The 25,749-nt window shown below is 36.6% G+C and overlaps 1 protein-coding gene across 1 annotated transcript in view; it reads right to left on the bottom strand.

Annotated features, from left to right (window-relative positions):
* PRKCH (protein kinase C eta) overlaps positions 1 to 25,749 on the bottom strand; it is a 1,606,604-nt gene that overhangs the window by 1,119,767 nt on the left and 461,088 nt on the right. The gene's annotated exons all lie outside the window — the stretch shown is intronic.

Here is a 25,749-nt window from a genome sequence, read left to right as displayed (position 1 = left end):
CATAACAGTCAGACACCATAACTCCAGCTATAATGAACTCTGCTCATGCTAATTATCAAATAATAATTTATGAAAATAACTTAAACGTACACACACACAAACGAATAGAATAAAGTAAGCTACTTCAGTAAGACTGAGATTACACATTAAAAAGGCTTTTGATGAGGTGAGTGGGTCCATTCTACTATTCTATAGTAAATAGTACAAAAATCAAATTTTCTATAACCTATTATAGACTATCTCTCCAATGCAAATTCTATGTTGCCAGATCTCAGATAAACTCTCAAATATTCAAAAGCATTCAACTCTACAAGATTAAGCAAACCAGGACAGTTAACATCGTCTTTATTTTTTCCCTTAAAAATTCAATTAACATTCACTCTAAAACAATCTAAAATGAAAGGAATTGATGATGTTGTGTATGTACAGCAAATGTGAAGCAATGTGCATTAGTGCATCACAGCAGATTATTCTCACATTTGCTTCTTGGCTGGGTTGCCTTCTGTGACGAATCTGCATGCTTTCTGTGTTTCAAGTAGGTGTTTAATGAGGCGCATCACATCCCGAAGCCATGAACTTTCCCGTACACATGTGTGGCATGTGTGAGTGTTTATCTGTCTGTGCAACAAGTTTCAGACTGGCAGTCTGTCAGGGATTAGTTTCTTTCTGCCTCTGGCTCCCAAAAGACCAATAACTGGATAAAGCAAGTAACCAAATACTTAATTAATGAATACTTACAATGCCTCAATGTTAAATAGACCAGAAAAAAAAAAAACTTTAATTATTTGTTAACTAGATAAATCCATTAGACCATACTGTTTTCAGGTAGAACCTAGAAGTAATGCCCGGTTAATTGATTTCTCAGAGTCACACAGAAGGCAGATGGAGAATGTGGGAATCAAACCATGGATTACACTCATGACTTAATAAAACTGTTAGATATCTTAAAAGAATTTGGTTGCAAAGTAAATATAGGTAAAATAGCACAGCTAAATCTAAACTACATATTGCTAATCACAGTATACACACTTCACAATTTATATGAGAAATAAGCAATTTAAAAATAACCATCCTATACCTCTCCATTTATCCATTAGCTGTAAGCACTTGATCCAATTCAATGCTGGAAGAAGTCAGAGTGTGCTCTTGAAATATTGTGATATGTTATGTAAAATACAGCCTCAAAACAGGTTAAATTCCAGGTGAATGAAAGACTTAATGGTCATCACTCTTCATAAGGACGGACCCCAGTAACTATGGTCCCATCAATCTGATAAGTCTAATATGCAAAGCCATGGAATAAATTATCATGGAATTGATCAGCAAGGGCACTGGCAACCTACAGATGCTGGGCCCATCCCAGTTTGGCATTGCTAAGGGAAGGTCTTGCCTACTCAGCCTGGAAGACTACTTTAAGAGGGTCCCAAAGCTATAGATAAGGGGAAAATGGTGCATACCTCCTAACCTGACCTGGTCAAGACAATTGATACAATACCCCACTTAGGTATTGTTGACAAATTCTCAGAACTAGGAATAAATCCTTATATAACTCTCTAGATTGCTGGCTAGCTGACTCACAGATAGAAGCCAAGAAATCACGATCAATGAGACCACATCCACTAGGAGACCGGTCACCAGTGGTGTACCCCAGGGCTCTCTATTGGGCCCAATTCTGTTTGACATCTACTTCTCAGAAATCAAGGCTAATGTGAAAGGCCTTTGGCTCACCAAGTTCTCAAATGACTGTAAATTGGGAACTATCATAGATTCCCCCCATAACACTAATGTCTTACAAGAAATCCATGGATAAAACTCAATGTAAAGAAATGCATTATAATGCCCTTTGGGAAGTTGTACACTCAAGCTTATTACTCCATCAATAAAACACCTGTAAGAGATGACCAGACAGTTGGGGATCTAGAAAGATATGTAGACAGTAATCTGATCTTCAACCTACACATAGCCAAGATAGTAAGAGAATCCTTCTATGTTGCCCAATTCATAAGAAGGTTATGATACCCAGATCCATAGAAGTTATAGTACCACTCTATACAGCTCTTATAAGACCCCTCAAGTACAATGCCCCCTTTGGCATGTAACTAAACATGTACTTGCAGCTGGCGAAATGTCCTCAAAGATTCCTCACCAGGAGAATCCAGAGTATGAATACCCTGTCCTACACGGATCGCCTTACTGAGAGGTGATCTATGCCTGGAATTTAATGCATCCTCAAATCCAGCTGTGATGGATCTGTTGCACATCCCCAAAACAAACAGCACCAGAAACACCAGATCCAAGGATGTGAAATTTTCCTACAACATAAATAGAACATGCAGGAGAGACCCATATGTGTCTCAAAGGCTCCCCAGCTATGTGAAATAGAGTTCATCCCTTTTGCTATTCAAACAAAACCTTGATCGTTCAAAGGGAAATCACACATTCAGCTCTAGTCTGACCCCCATGTCTCTGATGTACAGAAGCTGACAGTAAGTAAATGAATCCCTAACATACCCACCTTCCACATATCCCTTAGCTATCTCCTTACTAACATGTCCCACCATATAGACATCGAAAGAACCCAGTGACAAAATTGGGTTGGAATACATGGCAGGGCTTGTAAAGGCCCTGGTGGTCATTACATAGTATAAACCATGAACCTACGAATGTCAAAAGCTGCATTATATTCAATAATTGGTCTGATGAAATATGAGTAAGACTTCTTTGGATCTTGTGAAGATGCCTTTGGAAATCAGATGTTTCCTTACAGGGGTGCATGAGTTTTTTTTGTTTTTGTTCCCCCAAGATTAGGCTAAGGATAAGATAAGCGATGCCTTTCTCCATTGTTGTGTGATGCTAGCATCCTTAACGTCATAGGAGAGAGCCCCCTATAGAAAAAGTACTGCTTATAGTGCTTAGTGTGGTTTTTAACAGATCTCTCATGTCTCGGTATTTCAACGTTTTTAAGAATGATATACTGAATACTTATATATTGCAGTTTGCTCAGCCACTTCAGTCACAGGACTCACACACACTGCTACTTTTCCAAGTCCCCATATGTGACAGCTACTCACTCAAAGCCATCACAAGATATGCTGTAGTACAGCAATAATTAAATTCAGCTGAATGCTCTCAGAATAGTAACTATTTTGCAAGAATATTTTGCATCACTATGCAAAGTATCTGTAAAATCCATTTTGGAGTATAACAATTCTTTTTAAACTTATAATGGGAAGCAACTGAATTAAAATAACGTCTGTACAGAGATGTTTTACTAATTTTTTCCCATACAAAATCTGATTTATAAGGATACACATCCAAGCTTGAATTTATATACTTTACATTACAGATATATAAAGGACAGAGTGATAACTGCATTCAAAGTTTTCCATGATATAATCTTACAGTCTCTTTTAGATTTAGGACATACAAAAATCAGTTTGGTAATTAAAAAGTTGAAGAGTTGTTAAATTAATGCAAGAATTGTGCAACTCTGGACTGGTTTACACAAGTATATTAAAAAGGCTAATAAATTTAACAAACTTCTAAATGAATGGGTTGGTGATTGAGTCTATGCTCTTACTGTGTCCAAGATGGTGGCCTTCGATGGCCTTATGGCCTGAACACATAATTAAACCTATGAGCTCAACATCTTCAGCTAATGTTAAAAAGGTAAGCATGCTGTGTCCAGCACAAGATATCATTCAGAACTGTATTACACCACTTAAGAAGATAAACCTATAACTTAGAAACACCTATATATATGCCCTGCTTCTTAAACAGACGGTTTTGTTCCAGCGAGTTTTGAAACAACTTAGTTAACATTCAGCAAAACAGTTGCAATTCTGGGAACATCTTATAGTACAAGATAGTACAGTAGATTTCATCTTCATGAAACAAAGCTGGAACTCCCCATTACTCACTTTTTAGATACCCACGGGAATGTATTTTTCTAAGCATGTTGAATCAGATTGATCCTCACTAAAATTAAGGTTAGTTTAATTAAAATGGTTATTACAAAAAAAAAAAGGATTACTGCAAAACAAAGATTAATATCTAAATACTGTAAAGCCATATTTGTCAGACAAGATCCAGGTCTCTCCACATAAACTAAATAGGAAGTGATGTTAGAAATGCATTCACCTGCAGCAGATACAAAGGATAACTTCAATAACTCACAAGAATAATTATCCCCCTTTATGAAGATTAAACAGTTAGTATGATGTCCAGATAACTTTTATACCCAATAACATTATTACACTACCTTAGAATGCTAGAAATGGCACAACAAATAAAAGGGTTCTGGAAATATGTTCTAGTCTTCTCAAAAGATCAGATTCAAAATATCTGGGGTAAGCAAATTCACCCAATACCAACAACGACTTTTACTTTCTCAAAGGGACAGCAAAATAAAAAAGCAAACAAAAACGGAAATCAAACAAATGAAGTTAAATACATTTATGCAACGGAGTGCAGCCAAAATAGTCCCATGTTATATTACTGTAATCTGACTTACACTGACTCCTAAAAACATACCTTTCAAATGCCCCGCATTTTCAAAGACATACCTTACTTTTGCCTCAGATTTCTGTTCTATCCCTCCTAGAATTTCCGATTTTGTGACACAACAATACTAAGAGGAAGCTAAGAGTAACAGATTTTGCATTTAAATGTTTCTTTATTAGAAAATGTGTGTATGCCATTTCAAATTTTAACTACATAGTACCAACATTTAAAATGTCTTCCTGATTTAGGGTCCTTGTCTTCGATTAGTTTTGGCTCTGACCTTGATTTTTATGATAAGCAGGTAGACAGCAATGCTTAAAGGAACATTAACAGCCAAAAGACTTAAAGCTAACACAGTCCACCATTTGACAAATTGTTATCTTGGATTCAGTTAAGAAAGTCTGTGTTTCAAGATTTCCCAGTCAAACTTAGCTCTGAAACAAGCATGTTATCATATTTACAAAGATTTTTTAAATAGTTTAGCTGTTACATATAGAGGATTATGATCTGCATCTCCAATCATAACCAGCTTGTCTTGTAATTTGTTTGAGATAGGGACATCAAGACATTTACTTCACAAGAAAGCTCAAGAGAAGTATCAGAAAGTATTCTGAAAACTAAGCCAAGACAATAATGGAGAAAACAGATTTTGCCAATAGGGATGTCTGCAAGTAGGGGTGCAAAAATAGGCAAAAGGGGGTTCGAATTTACTGTTGAAAAACAGACAAAGGAATCAAAGTAACAGGAGCAAATACTAGAGAGAGAGAGAGAAAAGTAATAGACTAGTATAAGACCATGAAGACATTTAGACTGCAGGCTAGAGACTGCCTTCCCTACTGGGGATTGATATAAGAGTACAGGCTAACTGAAAGGGTTAGTGAAATGTTAAATGAAAAACCTGCTCTGGTGGAGTTTTTTGTTGAATCTAGAACAGAAGAAGCAGCTATTAAACAGGAATAATTAGTAGGGCATATAAAATATTGCATGGTGACTATAAGACTCAGTCTGAGGAGGTAAGAAAAGACTGAGAAGAGATTCTGCAATTTCAATTTACAAGAGAAAAAATGGGAGGACATATGTGTGGCTCCCAAGTATAAAACAAAGTCCAGAAGGTTTACGATCTTTGCTTGGAAGTGTTTGCATAGGTATTTTATACCCCAAAAGGACTTCAAATACTTTTTCCTTAGGTAGACAAAAATGTTGGAGCTGCGATGGGAGTAAACCAGTAACTAGGAGTATATGTTTTGTAAGTATTACGAATTGGCAGATTTTAAAAACTGTCTACAGAGCTCTGTCATAAATACTGAGTGAGCAAATGGCTATAACTAAGGAAATTATTTTTTGAGCTAGGGCACAGGATCCGATTTGCCTAACTAAATATGGCCTTATTAAGTTTAATTCTGTTGGCTGCCAAAACAAAACAAAAAAAAAAAAACAATTGTTAGTAAATGGAAATCAAAGTATAAATCAACTGTATTCGAAGTACTGAATATTATAAAAGAGATAAAAGAACTGGAAAAAGGATGTTTAGACTCCGGTGGTGTTGCTGCGGTAGCGTTGTTGCCTCACAGTAAGACGTTGTCCTGTTCAATTCTCAGCTAAAGTGTCTTCTGTGTGGAGACATGCGTGAATGGGAATACCTTCATTGAAGGTTGTGTGTCAGAGCTGGCAACTCGGTACGTAAAAATCTACTGCCAATCATTAGCGGACCGGAGTTCCACTGTGGTGACCCTTAACTGGGAAAAGCTGAAAGATACAACAAGAAAAGGGAAGCAACAAATTACACAGAAATAAATGGAAAGTGTGGGAACAATACATGCAAAATAATGTTCAGAAGGAGGAACAGTGAGGTTTAAGGGAAGGCAGGAAATTCAGTAATTTATGTAGTGTTGGACTGATGACAATTACAAAGAAAAAAGATATGTGATGTATAATGTATGCAAGTGGAAAAAAAGTGTTGATATGGTTTGCTTTCTTTTCTGTTACTGTACGTTTACATATGTCTTACGTGATAATTTAAGTTGTTAAAAAAAGAGAGCAAAGAGTGAAAAACTCAAGAGGTGAATCTCGATGTCCATGTGAAGAACACGATTATCTGAATTATGATGTGGCAAACCCAGTCATTTTGATAGTACAAGGATCTTTATCTGCTTCCTTCTACTACAATAATTAAAGAAAACTTAAGAAGTGCTAAGTATTACAGCTCTGAAATCTGTAATACACTTACTGCTGACACACAGACAGCAGCCATCAAAGAGATTCAAAAACGTGTTTTACATGACTATGGGCTGGGCCAAGTGCATGGCAGCGTGTTTTTGTCCTTCCCAATGCCCTTTTTCGGTGGTTGTCAACTGTTGTAATGCTGTAGTGCAATGCAAAACTAGAGCTTAACAGTGGTGTAGGTGCTTAAAAAAAGCTTGTTCAACACCTTTCTAATGTCAGAAAGGTGCTTAACAATCTTATCTTTTCCACAGTTTTGAAGCATAATCACAGTGCTCAAGGGACTACATATAGTAGAGGAACAGTTGCCAAGACATAAAAACATGCAATAAAACTTAGTTTTCACTTTGGATCATTTGTAAGATTTACTGTTTTACACACACACACACACACACACACACACACACACACACACACACACACACTATACTATTATGATTTACTCATATATTTTATTCCAAAGAATAACATGTGAATTCTGAATCCCATCACCTTTGTTATAAAGTACAGTTCCTGTCCTTATTTACCTAAGATGGTGTCCATTAATGTATGCAAAAAGTCTGTTTCAGGGGAAAAAATGGCATTTCATAATATCTTGAAACTTGACAAAAAAAAAAGCTGAAACACTGTTCACTGATGATCAAAATTGTGGAATAGTCTGCATCTCTAATCTGACAAAGAGCTGGGAAAAAATAACAATAAGAATTGCTAGAGCAGTGAAGTATTCACAAGATCATATTCAGTAAGCAAAAAATATAAAATCATTAAGCGAAGATCTTCATTTTGCAGTGCGGCTGGCATGTTTCATAAAGGAGACCATGTAATAAGCTCAACTGGAGAATATTAAAAAATATTTCTGTCATGGGGAAATTCTTAAATGCTAAAAAACTATCCAAAATTCAATGGAAAAATGGTAACCATGATATGCTGATATAGCCATAACCTTAAAGACACACCCATGTACAAATACCTGTGAACAAATATGTATGAAATTATTTAAATTTGTTGACTAGTGGAATTAGTATCTGCTCCCCATACTCTGGAATAGACTGCCCATACATATCAAGCAGAGCGCCTCTTTGGCCCTCTTCAAAAGGAACCTTGATGATTGGATGGGAGATAGGAAATTCACCCCGGGGATCATGTCAGTTGCCCTGCTAGACAGGGGCCTGGAGAAGTAAATATTGTGGGAAGAAATATCCAGGGAATTGTTATGGCTAGGCTTGCATAGGCCCTAGGGCCGATAGCCTAGTACCAACCTATGAACCTTAGTGACTAGGGGGTTAGCTGTCTTTTAATTCATAAATTATGAACCACAGAAATAACCTGTTCAATGACCATTTTTTAACCTGAAGCTAAAACAACACACCAGAATATATAAGTTCAGCTGGATACGAGCTGCAAAATGTCACGGTTAAAAATTACAAATTTTATATACAACAGGTAACAAAAATGCAACCTCATATATTAAATAAGTTTCAAAATGAGTACAAAGTTAACATACAATTTGGCTATCAAGGCTGTATAGTGCAAAAACAGATGTGATACACAAATCATTCTTTTTCTTAAGATAAAGCAATTGCAAATTAAATAACTGAATTAGTACTTGACTGCATGTTGGCAGAGATGTAAGTACTAAATGTCACACAGTTATAAATACAAGTAAACAAGAGTACAAGCTAAATTATAACAGCATTCAGTCAGCAGATAATACCATTCATAAATAATTGGTGGCAAAAAATACAGATACATTTCAGATGAGTCACACGCGCCAATATCCAGGAGACAGAATAATAATTAATTAGACTTAAGTGAGGAGAATGTGAGCAAAGCCAAAGATGTAGTTACACTCAGGGGACAACTGCAAGGATGAAGTCACCCTAATACCTTTGAAAAACTGCAGTATCTAGTATGGAATATTTTGTTGTTGTTAGTATCTAGTATGGAATATAATTCTTGAAAAATCAGGAAAATATCAGATTAGTTATCATGCCATAAAACGTATAGCGTGGTCTAAAATAATGCTGCTGGTGTTTACATAACCATTCCCTTACTGCATAAATAAGCTGGACCAAGGGCCATTTTCAGCCAATTTAATGGCTGTATGACATGGTAGAAATGAAAGGATGTTGTGCATTCCTGAAGTGACATATAAAAGGATGCAAACATGGAACAACTCAATGAAGGTAATAACTTTTACATTCATGCAGTCCTCGGACTCAATAAAACATATACCCAACAAGTGTATAAATCACAACGTTCATGAAAATTCATTACATCTATGAGCTTAAAGACTAATGTTAGTGTAGGATACACACACAGTCAGTAAAACTACCTCACACTATATCTCAATGGTATTTTTCAAGGTAGATCAACTGCCATAAAACAAGATAGCTTTTGGTGGAGATGCACACAAAAAGAAGCAGACAACCTCCATATGTTTCGGTCATATAGAAATGTAACGGATATTGTCAGTATCTTTCTCAAGAACAGAATGTGACATATTTAAAAAAAAAAAAAAAAAAAAAAACTGTACCCAGGCAGGAACTTTTGGAATATTACTGATGGGGAAATCCAAGCTGTTTAAAAATTTAAGTGTATTGTATTATATTACTGTATTATTATTATGGGCGCAACTTGAAGCACCATCTCTGACCCCAAATTTACATACAAGGTACAATATGGGTAGACAGAAGGCTGGACCAGCTGGCATGGATACCGATGTATGTACGATTTACTATCACAGGGACATCTCCTCAGAGGTCACATGGTAACTAGTCTTCCCGTTTGGCTGCTCATTAAGTAAAGATTTGTGACAGGCACAACTTACAAACCTACCACGTCATACAACATAAAAGATCTAAAAACATAGAATTTAACTGCCCCACAGTCATGGTGCATAACTTCAGACAGGAGGTACCATTATAAAGTAGCTCTGTAAAAGTGGATCACACATACTTGAGATGATTCTTACTTAGTATGCCCAGGAAGACAGTCAACACAGTTAAACAGCCCCACAGAAGTGGTCCATGCAGAGAGAGAGTCATACAGATGGTCTTCAGTAGAGATGGATACACTTTGCAGACACCTTGATTAATTTGTCCACCTAGACCACAGACAAATAAGAAAGCAACAAGACTCTATAATTGTGTTTATTATGTTAACAGTTTGCTTTTTCTTGATTTTTTGTAACTGTTTGCTTTCATCTCCCGTAACCTGAAGAAGCTTCATTCTTGGAAGTGAAAGCATGGTTAGGACTTCCAAACAACTTTTATTTCTTCCCTGGATCGTATTCAATCGCTGGATGGTAGTGTTGCATCATATTTGGACATTTTCTTCCTCGCCTTCCTCCGCAGCAACAACAGTGGACCAAAAAATAATAATATGCCTAATGAATAAGCGAGCACTGTTAAGGGCAACATTTTTTTAACTCTGGTGCGTGCACCAATATTTAATTTTTATTCAATGTGTTCTTCTGCTTGTAAATAAAATGCATCCTGAAAAGTGGATCACAGAAGTAAAGCAGTAACAAAAATCAGTCTCCATATTCTAATAAAGGAGTTTCTTCTCCAATCTCAAGCACATTTTTTCTAACCAATAAGATTTCCTGTCCCCATCAACCAATCATGTTAAGTAGCTTGGTCCACTCTACCCTTTCTAAAATGGATTTAAACCAGTGCAAACTAAGAGCTTTATTATCTGATGAAGTCTATATACAATGAAAACATCCATAAATAAATAAAATATAGTTTAACCCTACAGAAGGATCTCTGTGAATTTGTATTACTTTTGTTACTTTTTTACTTTACTAATAGTGGTTAAGAATACCTTAGTATTTAAGTTGGAGCTAGAAGTATAGCTTACAGGTCAGTTGGATTACAGTCATGTGCCACTTTTGGTGCCACAAAGAATCGTGGAACCTTAAAGGCTCACTTTTCTCTGCTTTTTCATTTACTATGAACTGAACAATGGAATGTCAAGGATCAAAAAAGTCTGGAATGCCTAGGGTACTCATTTAAGGGAAATGGACAGTAGATCAAGATGTTAGAGGAATGGAAAATTATATATGACATTATAGGACCTATACCTTGGAGTTCATTATAGGAGCTTGTTATAGGAATGGTGCTGCAGTGTGTGTGTGTGTGTGTGTGTGTGTGTGTGTGTGTGTGTGTGTGTGTGTGTGTGTGTGTGTGTGTGTGTGTGTGTCTTGTGTGGGTGTCTTGGCTCACTAGGTACAGTTAGTGTGACAGAACATATTTTAGTGTGGATCACAGTGTTGGGTGGTATTATTTAACTGTATTATTATAACATTATGAACTGATACAAAAGCACTGATAGGAACATATCAAAAAGAGAACAAATAGAAATCAGACTCCTAACTAGTAACTACCATCATTTACTTCAAAATAACTATTCGAACAGTTGTTCAGCAAATAGCTTACATGGTAAATTAACTTAATTAACACCTACACTGTTGATAGATATTCCTTCTGATACTTCTGACTTATCACAATGCATCTTTGGGAAAGACAGTACCCCACATAAGTAACCCAATGCAGATCAGTGGATGAAAGGTGCACAAATCAAATGCCACATGTGATTACTGGCAGACTCAGCAACTGACATGCGACTAAATTTACCTCTATAATTTGACAGAAAAAAACATGATTCCCCAATAGCAAAACACAATTTGCCGCAGTATCAGACATCATAGGTAGAAAATGCTGCTCATACGTCAGTTACTATGTGACATTGCAGCATATGGAGTCAGAGGTTAACAGTGATAGTAAAGAAACAGTAGTTAAAGTTAAATGAATTAAGTACTTATTCTAAGACCGCAGCAACACTAAGAACTAAAAGTAGCAATACAACCGATAGAAGTAAAGAAAATGGTGTCAACACATTCTTAACCATGTGTGGTAGTTAACATTTGTACAAAATAAACAGAGCTGACAATATTATTTATTATTTAACTTTTACTGGGACAATGAACATGAATTTTAAATATGCTTTTCTGTTTCATTACAAAATTGAGTAAGTTCTTTTAACCTATTTTGCACTGGATCAGTTTTCCCAAGTGGAATAATAAGCTAATTACAGTATGCCCAGTTATTTTCTTTGAAAAAAAATTAAAAAAAATACATACACTTTCGACATTATACTCCTGCCTAGGAAAAGAGAAGCAAGCTAATTAAATCATCAGTCATAGCTATGGGACCTCTGCAGTGAATAAAACAGACTCTATTTCAGTTAAGGAATAAACCGGTTTGCACGAAGCAGCACATATTTTGGTTTCAGATGTTAGCACCAACTGAAATACATTAAAATGGGACTTTCCTTAAAAGATAAATACAGAATTTTGCTGTATTCTTCTGCATACAGCAATTATCCACATCACAAGGATTTGTGGGGGACTCATTGCCATATACAAGTTTTACATACATTTAACTGAACATGCAAAAGAGCTACCAGTGCTTAAAAACAGGAGACTGGCTTAACAGTATTGTGCAGTTTATAGCGATCTTTAATTACATTTATATGTAGCACTTAACTTTTGATGTCTTATTCAGTTAAATAATAACTGCTTATACAACAGTACTGTGTTTGATACTGTCAGAAGCAGTGCAATTTATGGATGTAAACCTTTAAGTTATGACTCTTCAATCACATCATGAGCATGTAACATGGCTTGACCGTTCCATCACAAGTTATATATCCTGACTGGCAAACTGAATTTTTCCAATACAAGTGATAATTCTTTAAAACAGCAACTCTTTTTAAGTGTTAGATTTACTACATATTATGCAATTTTTCTGCACTTAAATAAAAACTCTAGACTCCAAAATATTTTTGTATTGCATGTGCAAATATTATGCATTATACTAATGCATCAAAATCATTCTAATATGTTTTGTCACAAATGGCCGTCAAGGGGCCTGTCAGATAATATAAACATAATCAGAAAAAAAGGAAATCCCACGGCTACAGTGTAATGCAACAAACACTAAAAACCAAAAACACTGTGAGGTGCAAACAGGCCACATTGAGGTAGTCTATCTGCACCTTACAGTATTTTTGTTTTTTATTATAAACATACTCTTTTTTTATGTATTCTCAGACTGTTTCCCATAAAGCATTTCAAGCTGCCTTTGTATGAATCATGACAGACATAGGAGAGCAAGGTGTCTTTTCCTCCCATTTAGTTAGAATTCCAACAGGGTAAGTCAAAGGCAACTTACACAGCATCTGGAACAAAACTTTTTAATTTTTCTCTTAACTGTACTGATTTGTGGTGGTGAGTGAACTGCTGTTAAGAGTTTTCACTGGAGATTTTAAAGCATCAATAAATGGGTGGCACAGTGGTGAAGGAGATAGCATTGTCACCTCGCAGCAAGAAGTTCTCAGGTTCAATTCTCAGCTGGGGTGCCTTCTGTGCACAGTCTGCATGTCCTCCCTGTGTTCATATGTGTTTCTTTCTGGTGCTCCGTCTTCCTCCTACATTCCAAAGTTATGCTACAGGTGGACTGGACACACTAAATTGGCCATAGGTCTGAGTGTGTGTGTGCAAGTGCGTGATATGGAAGAAGAGCATGCAGGGCTAGCCACCTGGAGGTGTCAACCTTAGCTCTAGATAATTGTTACTGTTGAAGTGACACCCTGATCCCATATGCAAAAAAAAAATGGAAAAAGGGTTTTTTCATAGATTTAAAGCATCAAAAAAATAAATTACAATGCTTTCTAAGGCTGTCAATTAGTAGGTGTCAAAGCTGTCAACCAACAACAGAAGCATTGACTGATTTTGTGTAAAAGAAAGTAGTTACTTGAAAAGAATATGGAAACTACTTGTTTCTTGCACTGGGAATATGTAATCCTTAACTTTGTAGACTATATGAACACGCTGTATTTGTGCAAAAGTATATTCCTTTTACTACCCTCAGAATGCAGTAGCTCTGTGTAGAACTGTTGAAAATATGAACAGTCTTCTGTTCATGAATTTGTCATGTTATGAGGATTTCTTTCTTACTTAGACACAGATGTGTTCTTTTTGTATTGCTAGCCACTTTATGTGTAACATTGCAGTGAACCAATACTTTATCAAAAGCAGACACCTCGTGTATGACAAAGGAGTATTTTTCCTCCGTGCTGTACATAAGGTCAAAACATTATTATAAGTCCTTTTACACTGAAGCCATAGTCCTGATTGCTAAGCCCTTCTGCAAAATGATGGTTTGCAACTTCATATTCAGATACTACAAACTAATCCCTTTTTTATTTCTTCAATTTCAGATACCTGCAACTGCAATGCACATTTTTATAGTATTTAACAACACAGAACTGGTTCTGTCACCCACAGTATAATTTCTTTATGTGTTTTAGTAGTTTCTATTACACTGGGTTTCCCTTGGATTGTGGCATATTCACCATTTCCACTATATATATATATATATATATATATATATATATATATATATATATATATATATATATATATATATATATGACAAGTTGGTGGAGAGCTTTACACTGCATTTTGGGACTATATTAGATCAACAGTGATTAATCAACCCCATGTGCTTAGAAAACTTTTTCCAAGGGAAAAAAAATCACTGTTCCAACAAAAAAAAAAAAAAAAGTAAGCACATTAAAACATGAGATTAACTGGGTGGGGTAAATTCTTTCCCAGGGAAAGAATTCACTTACATACCACTTCGATATTTTGCAGTTTTGGTTTTGTCAGTTCGACCAAGATGCATTCGAAAACATGCGTCTTTGGTCTACTGATAGGAACCCTGAATTTTTCCTTGTTTACTACTACTACGCTTTGTGAGTCAGCAGTCATATTGCTAAATGTGGTAACCCTTCAACATTTGGAAAAAAGATTCTTTTCTAGCAGGTCTTCCCTATCCCATTTCACTTACCTGTCACCTTCCTATAGCAGAGTGTCACTGCTTATATCCTCTTTGATATCCTGCTGGCATTGTACACAGCCCCATACAAAGTCAGTCTGCAGATATGTTTTGCTGTTTGACATTGTATCTTACTTTAGTGTATTAAAAGCACTTATGCTATCATCCCATCTAAAGTGGAATGCACAGCTGCTGTTGCAACTTCTCTCTCATTATGCTGAAGTATCTGCTAGAGCTATACTCCACAATGTTCTGCTCTTAACTAAACATGTTTCTGACATGAATGATATATCATCCATTAGAAGTCAGCATTCATTTGTTTTTGCTACCTAGAGCCAGATATCCAACGTAAGCTGTGACGATGTGAGATACTGCCAGCTATGCCAGGAGAAGTAGGGCAGTGGATGTGTAACATATGCTAGCACAGCTAGCTGGAATTTAGTAAAGAATTACATGTTATTTGAATATCAAACTGATTTGTATAGTTGCTTGTGTTAAAAATGTACCAACAGTGGGTCCTGACTATATTGTAACTGAATTAAATATGTATATGTTAACATAGAATACTGGAAGAAAAGAGGTTAATCTCATCTCCAGCTAACTTTGGAAAACAGTAAGAAATTAAATTACTTAGCCTAGGCCATAAAGATGTTATCTCACAGTTCTGAATGAAGCCAGCAATGCAATATCTGTAAAAATCATGGTTTGTTAGTCTCTGTAGGAGGAGAAGAAGTTTGTAATTGTTTTGACTTCCAGAAGCTGCAGCATTTCTGAGCAATGCTCATACTGGTATTATTGACATGTAGGTGCTAAATCCTGGCAGTCTCTAGAAATGGGGGGGGGGGGGCTGCATGGCAACCAGAAGTCACGTGACCAGGTGTATGTGATGTCATTCTGTACAGAAATAATATTTTAATATTAGGTGAGACAGAAGTCATAGGGCAGTCTGCTTCTTGGAAACTGACATAGAAAGATCCCTCACCTGCTTCATCTTGCCTTGCTCTATCAAGTAAGTAGGAACAGTAATTCTCTATATCAGTCAGGAAAATATAGTGAGACTAGTCAAGTGCTATTTTTCTGTGAATCTTTCCAACTGTGTTATTTTTAATATTTCCTATGACTGAAATTCTGGAGTTTACTGTAAATAAATATTTAGTACTTTAATGTTCTTTTATTACTTATTATTAAATATATTTAAACTTTTCATTGTGGCTGGTTCTTTAGAGACTATTTTAACCTTTGAGAGTATTTATATCTATTGGTGACAATGTGGTCACTCCTGAAGCCTGGCTATTTGATCAACGTCACCATTTGTATTAATATTAATTTCACTCAGTATAACTTGGTACCCTTGCAAGAGCCTTACGTAGCTGGCTTTGTAGTGCCTGGTGGCAGTGATAACTACCTTAAAGTCTGGGCAGAAGGGGGCACAGTGGGTAAATATGTGCCAGAGTTTCCCAGGTGTGTGTGTGTGTGTGTGTGTGTTTGTGTGTCAGCTACTTAAAGCAGGGACACAAAACACTGCTTTCACAGAGAGGGGCAGGGACATAAAGCACTGGTTTCACAGAGAGAGTGTTGGAGGGCTTGGCTTGAACACTCCACTTGACCCTATAGCTGTGCTAGTAAGGAGCTTTAATAGAGCCCTGCAGGAAGACAGATATAAAGAAATCCAGACCCCGAGCTGACTGTGTTCCCTGTGTGCTCGTAAGGAAAATTGTGCTTAATGCAGAGAGGCCTGCATCTGGAAATACTGAGTGTATCCATTTGTATTCCAAGTGAATGCCCCTCTCCAGTGTCAGTGGTGAAGATTCAGTCTCCTTGATTACTGGCCCAAAGTGGGAACATCACATAAATATTTATAAAAATCTTCTAGAATACACACTGCCACACACAAGGTGCATCAAATACAAGGGTGCAGTTACGTAGTCACATTGGGACAACACTATTAGCAAATAAGGCTGCTTAACTATCTCAGGTTAATAAGTGTTGAATGCAAGTTTAATGATATCAGAAACACCTGCTCAAGGGCTCTCAATACATTTTGTAAAAATAAATAGAACATGTTGGAGAGAAAAAAGTTTGCATCACAGACAATACCACTTCTATGGAACTATCCATTCACTACACATAAAGCAAAGTACCTCCATTACTTTATTCAACTGTAGTTTGGACAAAGGAATGGGTAACTGCAGCTACACCTCTGGTTTAGCACCCGTGTCCGTCCCTCATGAATAGGGGAAACATGTAAATGTCCCAACATATATTTGTTTGTTCCATCTCTCGGATATTTGTATGCAAAAATATAAGGGCTCAAAACCATTGTGGGAATCTAAGACTAGGGTTATTAAGATCTTTACAGATCAATAGTCTACTAAGTACCTATGAAACTATCAACCAATTTTCTGTGCATCATAAATTTCTGCTCTTGGTAAAATGCATGCTAGAGCTAGATGAATGTGTACTGTTCATCTGCAACACCTAGTGCAGTGCACACACCATTACATAATGGTGGCAACATCCACTTGACTAATACTTTAGATGAATAAAAGCAAGTAGTGCTTGATAATCTGTCAAGATAAAATTTACAGACTCTTTCTGTCCCACAAACATGCAGATTGTGACAGTAATCAGCTCTGGTCTGTCATGTCTGAATAACAAATTTCTCATTTCAAAGAGCTACCTAAATGCAAATGACAGCTGCCTGTACGCTGGTTACTATCCTATGCATAATTCTGTAGCTAAATCAATAAAAACAATAGTTCATGAGTCAAAAATGAGAGCATTTACAAGTTTATGTAGCATTGCAATGCAGCATACCCGTGTTCTTCCTACAAAGATTTTTCCAGCAATTAACTATTTGGGAAAAAAATTTCACTTTTGCAGTTTGTATCCCTTGCTGGAATCATGATGTAAAACTGTGGATAGTTAAAGAGTATAAGAATACAAAATTTCTGTTGCCTAACTTAGGTTGTGCAGAATGAGACAAATGTGACATTTCAATTGGGAAAATGCTGGGACATTCATACTCTGTACAAAACAGAAATAAAAAAAAAACTAAGTTGTTGAAAGATTTCTAAGCACTAAACAACATCTAGATGATATTATAGGGAGAAAACTAACTTTGGGATAAGGATAACATTAGAGGTGACATTTGTCTTGGCTCCTTGCAGTTTACATACTTAGATGGAAGATTTACAGTATGTGGCATTTTTAAGTTCATACATTCATAGGTTCATAGAAGGTTACTAGGCTAACGGCCTTAGAGCCCTTACAAGCCTAGCCATATTTATCTCGAGTTGCCCCAATTGTAGGTGGTTATTTGAGTGAAGTCCACAGAGATAAGGGTCTATGGTAGTTAATACTGACTTCCTCTGTCCAGGAGGGACATGGGCACCACCTCAGGAGTGAATTTGCAGTCACCCATCCGTTGACCTAGTCTGCATTTGAAGAGGGTCAGGGAGGTGCACTGTTTCATGTGAATTTGAAGCTTGTTCCAGAGAAGTGGCAGTCTCTGAGCAACATATCTATTTCTCCAGCATGACCTGTTCATGTCAGAGGCTAGGTTAAAATCCCTGGAGTGAGTGACCCTTGTGCAGTTTGATTTATGAATGTGTAGCATTTCCATCAGGGCTGGGTCAGAGACTGCCCTGTAGGACCGGCACAGGTCAGCCCTTAGTGACCTCTAGGAGACATAATACAGTAGCAGAATTTTCCATCTTTCTGCGTAAGACTTGTTTTTTTTACCCAGTAATTTCCTGATGAGTAACCTCTGTGGTCTAATTGTTGCAGGTGTGTCCGGTGAGGTACATGCAAAAGGGAGCATTGTACTTAATTATTGGTCTGAGGAGGGCCAAGTATAATGGAATTATATCATCATTGCATCTAGCTGTGATGCCTTTATTTATAAGACGTGCCATCTAGAAGGATTTCCTTACTACTGTGGATATGTAGTGGTCAAACTTCAGGTTGCTATCAACCTGAGTACCCAGATCATGTGCCACTACACTCGGCGGAGTACTACTGTCTATAATGTAATTAGCAGGGATGTCAGCTTTCCCAAGGGGAAAAATAATGCATTTTTTTTTTCCATTTAGCTTTAATCCATAGCTTTGGCACTGATCATTTATCTGTGTTAACCCTGTCTGCAGTATATTAACATAAATAATTGCTCCCAATCTGCAGTCGTCAGCAAACTTGGTCAGCCAAAGGCCGACCAAGTTTGCCTGGACTTCTTAGCAATAAATTCCGAACAGTAAGGGGCCTAGCAGATAACCCTGTGGTATGCCACTGGTGACTGTTTTTTTTTGCTAGAGGTGAAGTCACCCACTTTGACAGTATGTATTCTGCCAGTGAGCCAGTTGGCTACCCATTTGGTAATGTAGAGGTTAATTCCCAATTCGGACAGTTTCTCTATAATACCTAAGTGAGTGATTGTGTCAAATGCCTTGGCTAGGTCAAGATAGGCAGTATGCACTGTCTTTCCTTCGTCCAAGGCCTTGGTGACTTTCTTGAAGAAGTCATCCATGCTTAACAGGCATGGTCTACCTTTAACGAATCCAAACTGGGTTTGGTCCAAGTTTGGAAATTACCTATGTCCTTGTTAATAAGGTTCATAAAGATTCTTTCCATGGCCTTGTAGATGACGCTAATCAAGCTTATGGGCCTAATTCCTAGGGTCGGTTGATAGTCCCCCTTTGTGCAGAGGAATTACTGTTGCTGTCCTCCATTCTGCTGGAACATAGTTCGCAGGCTGTGTTTTGGGTCATCTCTCCCAAAATATCAGTATATTCCCATTCATTTGCATATGTATATTTATTTACTTATTTGCTTACTTATTTACATTTGTCAAATGACTGGGAAAGCTAGTTCAAGGATCCTTTTCAGTCACAAATCATACCATTGGGCAATCATAATATACAAGCAGGAGACAATACAGCAACAGCAAATGCAAATGCAGTCAGTTTTCTTTACAGCAAGCAGGCCATAGCACTATACATATATGACAATATACCTTCACAAGAATGAGGGAAGGATGAAGGGTGGAAGATGGCCGGGGTCGCTACTAGCCATTACACTGTGGAGAATAAGGGCTTTTTAACTTATATTCCTCTCACACCTGCGGCTTGAGTTACAAGAAGTTAAGGCAAAAATTTGCATGCATGTCTATATACTTGTTCTACAATTAATAGTTATATTTTTCTCAGTATTGTGGACCCTTCAAACCTACTTTGACTAGCAGGCAGCACAAAAAATATGAGCCATAACCATTCCACTCTGAAAAAGGAGTTCTGATCTCGGTTAGCTCTATTCTCTGAAAGTCCTCTGTCACCTAGATCATTAGACAAACATGATTTCTAGCAGAGCATATGAGAGTTCATTCCCTTCCCCACAATATCTTTCATACTTGCAGGTCTATATCACTTTTGGTTTGTCTATGGTTTATGGCAACTGTATGTATCATGAACGCAGGATAATGTAAAATGTGCACAGGCATCAACTCAAGTAAATTCCACTCAATTATATTAGTCATTCCTTCAACATAATACCCACAGACCCCGGCACTGCAGATTAATTCAGCTTGTAGCCCAAAATGACCAGGTATGTTCAGTTTCTACTTAAGCAAAAAGCTACTACCCTTATAAAAAGGGCTCATAATGTAAAGAAAAACGTGAAAACTGGATATATTTCATGAAATGAGGGGGGTGTCACACAGCATCGATTACTTACAGTTAAATAGCTGCTTATTATGCATATTTTTTTCTGTGATGATGCAACACAGTCAACATAACAACATATTAAATGCCTTATTTACATCAGCAGTTTATAAGCACTGTGACCTTTACAGCACACTACACACCTGGACTCATTTCATTGGGTAGAACAAGAATAACACTGGCCTGACATTTTTTGTATTGTACACAGAATGAATATTTGAGTTCAAGAAACCTTATCCCAGCTCAGGGCTGTCACACAAAGCCAGGTCATCAGAATGCCTCAAGTGCATTGCTGGATCCAGGTCACACAGCCTACATTTCTATTAAAGCAATATGATGGATTAAACATTCTTTGCAAACACTTCAAAGTATCCTGGCTACTGCTCTACAGACATCTCCAGTTCGAGGAATACACAGTTTGGCCCCAGAAGCACATAATCATGAAAGAGAGAGAAAAAACAAACAATCATCAATCTCAACAAATCAGTATCATGTTACTAAAAATCCTCTTTACGTCCATAAGCTGTAATTTAACTCTTACAGTATCACTCATTATACCCAGGAAGGACTAAAATGGGAAGCATTTAAGTTGCAGAACAGAAAGAAGAACTTTAAAGGGGAACAGAAAAGCCCGTTAACCTCAAACTGATGTGACTCTTCTAGGCACTGGTGTGTTAGGAAAGGAAACACTACCAAAGACGAGTAATGAAAGACGAAATGTAACAATAAATTGAACATATGTGTGTGTAGTCATGTGTAAAAGCACTATGGGGTTAAATATTGTGTAGAGAGGTAAGAGAGCTAAAGTACAGAATGAGTGTCCTCTCACCAAATCACTCAATATATCTACATCTGTATCTATATATATACAACCCCTCTTACTTTATAAAATACTTGCAAGGGCATGCTAAATTTGTGTGTACATATTGTAACATAGCATGGCAGTTATCACCAATAAACTGAGTGAAGGGCTAATCTCATGAATTGTATTTGTACTCTCTGTATTGACTATATGTGTGAAGGATACCCCTTTAAGAGGAACTCAAGGTATCACTGCTATTACACAAAGGTGTCAGTAATAGATGTATAGTATCCCTCATCAGAAGTCAAAGGGGAAACAGAGGAGGCTGGAGTTGTTAACGCAGAACTGGAGTCCCATAGTACTCGCTCTAGAGAAGAAACATTTTTACTAAGGACTGTTTGCCAAAGGAAAGACTTGGTGACTTGTTGTTTGGAAGTGGAACTTAAACAGAGATTTTGAGGGGAGGTGTGACTTGGCCTAAGGAGTAGTAGCTTAATTTGATCTCTCTTCCCACTGACTGAGTATTTTATACAAATAATAGCAGTTACAAACTCTTCTGCTGATTAAAAGGTAAAGACAAGATAGTGGGAATGTCTACTTCTATAAATAATGTTGGGGTACTTTAAGGAGGCTAATACAGCAGGAAAGTTGGTTTTATTGATTGAGCACCTTTCTGCGATGGTGCACAACATGGAAGCCTACCATTTATTGATGTTAACTGTACAAGAAAGACTTGTATCTGCAAAGAACCAAAATAATAGAGATGTGCTGTAAGAAATACAATGGGTTCTTTTTACAGAAACAGACAAAAGACTGGAACCTGAGAAACATATACATACCTAAGACAAAGGTGTAATATCACTATTACTGGGGATCTGGAAAGTGTTAACCTAGAGGAATTATTATCATTTGTGGGTACAATAATCAAAGAAGGAACTTCTGCCAGTTTCTTTATTGTTAAAAAGATTCACAAAATGAACAGAAGGAACACAGTCAGAACTTTCCAGGCATGCATATGGCAGTTAGTTCATTCCAGACAAGAGAAATGATTACTCAGTTCAGCAGGAGAAACAGATGTTCTACTTAGCAGCAATTTTGCCTAAACTAATGCAGAATTCTCTATATACTTACACTGGTGACACAAAGAGGCCGGATTTTTCATAAGGAAGCTTTCTGAACAGGATTTAGCTGCATATATTCTTTATCCTGCTACCCTATCAGTAACTGCATGGTACAAGATCACAGAGTTCATTAACATTGCTGATGTATGGCAATTCTATAAGGAAGACCTGGAAAAGGAAACCTGACCCTGGAAGGGACTGGAGCATAGTATTTCTTATAAAGAGATGGAAAGGGAAGCAAAAAAGAAAAAGGTAATAGGGAGACAGGTGCTGTTCAGTCAGCCAGGATAAAGATTATTTATTTATTTAACATTTGTTAACTGGGAAAGTCCAACTTGGAACAAAGCCAATTTTCAGCGGAGGCCCGGGAAGAAACAACCCAGATGTTTGTCTTTGTAAGTGGGAGGAAACCAGAGCACCCGGAGGAAACCCACACGAACGCAGGGAGGACATGCAGACTCCACAAAGAAGGCACCCCAGCCGAGAATCGAATCAGAGAATCTCTTGCTGTGCGGCAACAACACTACCGCTGCACCACTGCACTGTCCATAATGCAAGAAAAAAACAAAGCTGATAACAGCTCACAGAAGCAGTCAGAAGGCATACAACTTTCAGAAAATTGCATTACCTCTAAAAGCTGCTTCTAGGGCCATGAAGCAGAAAACTAAAGAAGGAAATGTCATGTGAAGCCTTCTATGCATGTTAGTATCACTGACAGGTTAAATATACTGGGTAAAAAGGGTACAGATTTGCAGCAACGCTTTGCTATTCCAGCATAGGTGCTAAAAAGAAGATGAAACAAATCTGAAAAATCACAGAAGAGAGAGGAAAGGGCGTCCGATTCTAATCCGCAAGATAAATATTGCCGGAGTTCTGAGCTGGAGCTCCAAATACTGTATTATTGTGACTCATCACTATATTCCAGTTATGGTAATCCACAGCAAAAGGAAGCTAGGGTTACCACCTGTCCTACTTTGCGAGGGACAGTCCTTCTTTGGGCAGTTGTATCCTGCAAAAAAATTGAAAAAAATTGCAAATGTCCTGAGCTGTTAGGACAAACATATTTCCTATATTTTATGTAATAGTTGCATAAAACAGTTATTATGTATCTAAAACACCTACATGTTATAAGAAACAGAATAAGCAACTAAAATGCTACAAGAATAAGCTTTTAGTTAGGCAAAAAAGTGAAGTTATGTCCTTTGTACTGACCGTGGGTATGTTTTGCCCTGCAATATCTGACATGTCCTACTTTGGCCATTTGAAAAGGTGAGAACCCTAAAGGAAGGGGAAGAGGAAAGGTTTAAAGAAATGATAGCTGAGTAAATTAAATCTGGTTATGAAATATTCCATGACAATAAAGTACACAATGAGAGTGTTATTTTTTTTTTAGTATGTGCATCAGTTCCAGACCTTCTGAATTAAAGACTGCATTATGTTTGAATGCATTGTAAGTGTTTTGCACTTTTAGAACTAAATAATTTCATGATTAAAGGGTTGTACATTTGGAGTAGTGGCATTCCCTGTTGGTGATGTTCTTTAAAGACAATTATTTTATGTCAGTTGTATATTTCACACCATTTATTTTAACCAGAATGAAAATATTAGCCCTAAATACATGCATAGGTTCTAGATGTTTTTGAACTGAAGACACTGACGTTTAGAGCACAGTGCTTATACCATATGATTTGTTCACTATATTCGGTTAGATATTCTACATTTATTATGACGTTGCATGGTGGTGGTGATTATTTTGAAGCATAATAATCATATTTGTTTTATTATCTCCATAGCTGTTTGTTGGTAAATATGAAAATATGGCTTCACTCTGATAATAAGATAAGGTTAACGTTTTTCTTATAGAATGAATAAGAACACACAATTATATGAAAGTAGCTTCTGTGAAGCATTGTGTATGTAATCAAAATGGAAGTTGCACTTGAAAATTGTGTGCACTAGGAATTAAGGGATATGTAATAAGGAGGACTAAAATAATCTGACATACTTTTCAACATTCATGTAATGATCCCTGCTAAACTAGGGGAAAGACCATCAGGAGTACAGTTAACAGGGGCGTGGCCAAGGATGAACACAGGATAGCAGCAGATTTCTTCAGCTCCACCAATTTCACTGCACTGACAGGAAATAATTACTTAAAAAATTAATTTATGAAGTAATTTTCTTTCTAAATATGTTTGTTTTATCTATTTCTTGAACTATATCTAAAAAAGAAAGGAAATTTTAATAATATTCCTGTCAGAAATCACCTTGGAAATTTTCCTGTCAGTTTCTCTGTTTGAAATGAGTTCCAGTAAGACAAATTCTCAAGACTCCAGCATCAAGAAAGAACTTCAGTCTCTGATATCTACAATCCAGCAACTTACTGCTAAGATGGATAAACTGGATACTAAAATTGATACCTTCATAGAAAAACTACAAAACAAATAGACTTGTTACATATAGACTTGCAACAACAGAAGATCCAGATTACAGGCATAGAAGAGACTGTAAATGACATGGAAAATAGAATCCAAGAAGAGGAAATCAACACTGAGTTTTTGCTGAAACAAAATACACATCTACAAACAAAGCTTGATGACCTGGAAAATAGATCTAGGCGCAATAACATTAGGATTTTTGGACTGCCAGAAAATATTGAAGGTAACAATATTACTTTTTAACAACATGGCTCCCTAAAACTTTAGACTTACCAGAAGCATTCTCTTTTGGTATCGAAAGAGCCCATAGATCTATAGCTAATACTAACTCTAACAAAAAGTATCCTAGATCAGTTATAGTTAGATTTCTTATCATCTTTTGATAAAGAGATGGTTCTTAAATCTGCTTGGGCTAAAGCTCCTGTTAAAATTAATGAGACAACTGTGCGTTTTGACAATGACTATTCTTCCTTAGTAATAACTAAAAGAAAAGTTTTTCTGCCATTAATAAGGGAGCTTAAAAAAGCACAGTTTAAAACCTACCTTCTGTTTCCTGCCAAACTAAAAATCTTCCTTCCTGATGGTCCTAAAATTTTTGATGACTTAGACTCTGCATTGCTGTTTATCAAAAAATAAGATTTTGGATAAAATAGAGGAAATGGAATGGGCTAGTCCTTCATTAAAGAGGTTGGCAACTGAAACTTCGTGGAAGACTTCAGAGAAGAAGAAGAGACTAAAAAACAAATGACTTGTTCTATGTTTTTTTTTTTTCTCTCTTTATTTTTTCATTATTAATCTTTTTAAATATAGTTACTGCATTTTCAGAAAGCCACAAATATTCTGAAAAAGATTTAATCAAAGTTATTTTCTGTGTGCAAAGAACTGTTTTGTTTCATAATCAGTCAAAATATCTGAGGAACTAATAACAAGCTATCATTCAATATGTTTCTCTTTCTGACAAAGATAATTAAGGTTAGTAACTTGATACATTTTTTGTTCTTTTTTTTTCTTTTCTTCTTTTCTTTATTTTAAACAATGACATTC

This window comes from Protopterus annectens, chromosome 6.part0, assembly GCF_019279795.1.
Source record: "Protopterus annectens isolate FY-2018-M chromosome 6.part0, PAN1.0, whole genome shotgun sequence".
Lineage (NCBI taxonomy): Eukaryota > Metazoa > Chordata > Ceratodontiformes > Protopteridae > Protopterus > Protopterus annectens.
This window is presented reverse-complemented; position numbering and strand designations above follow the sequence as displayed.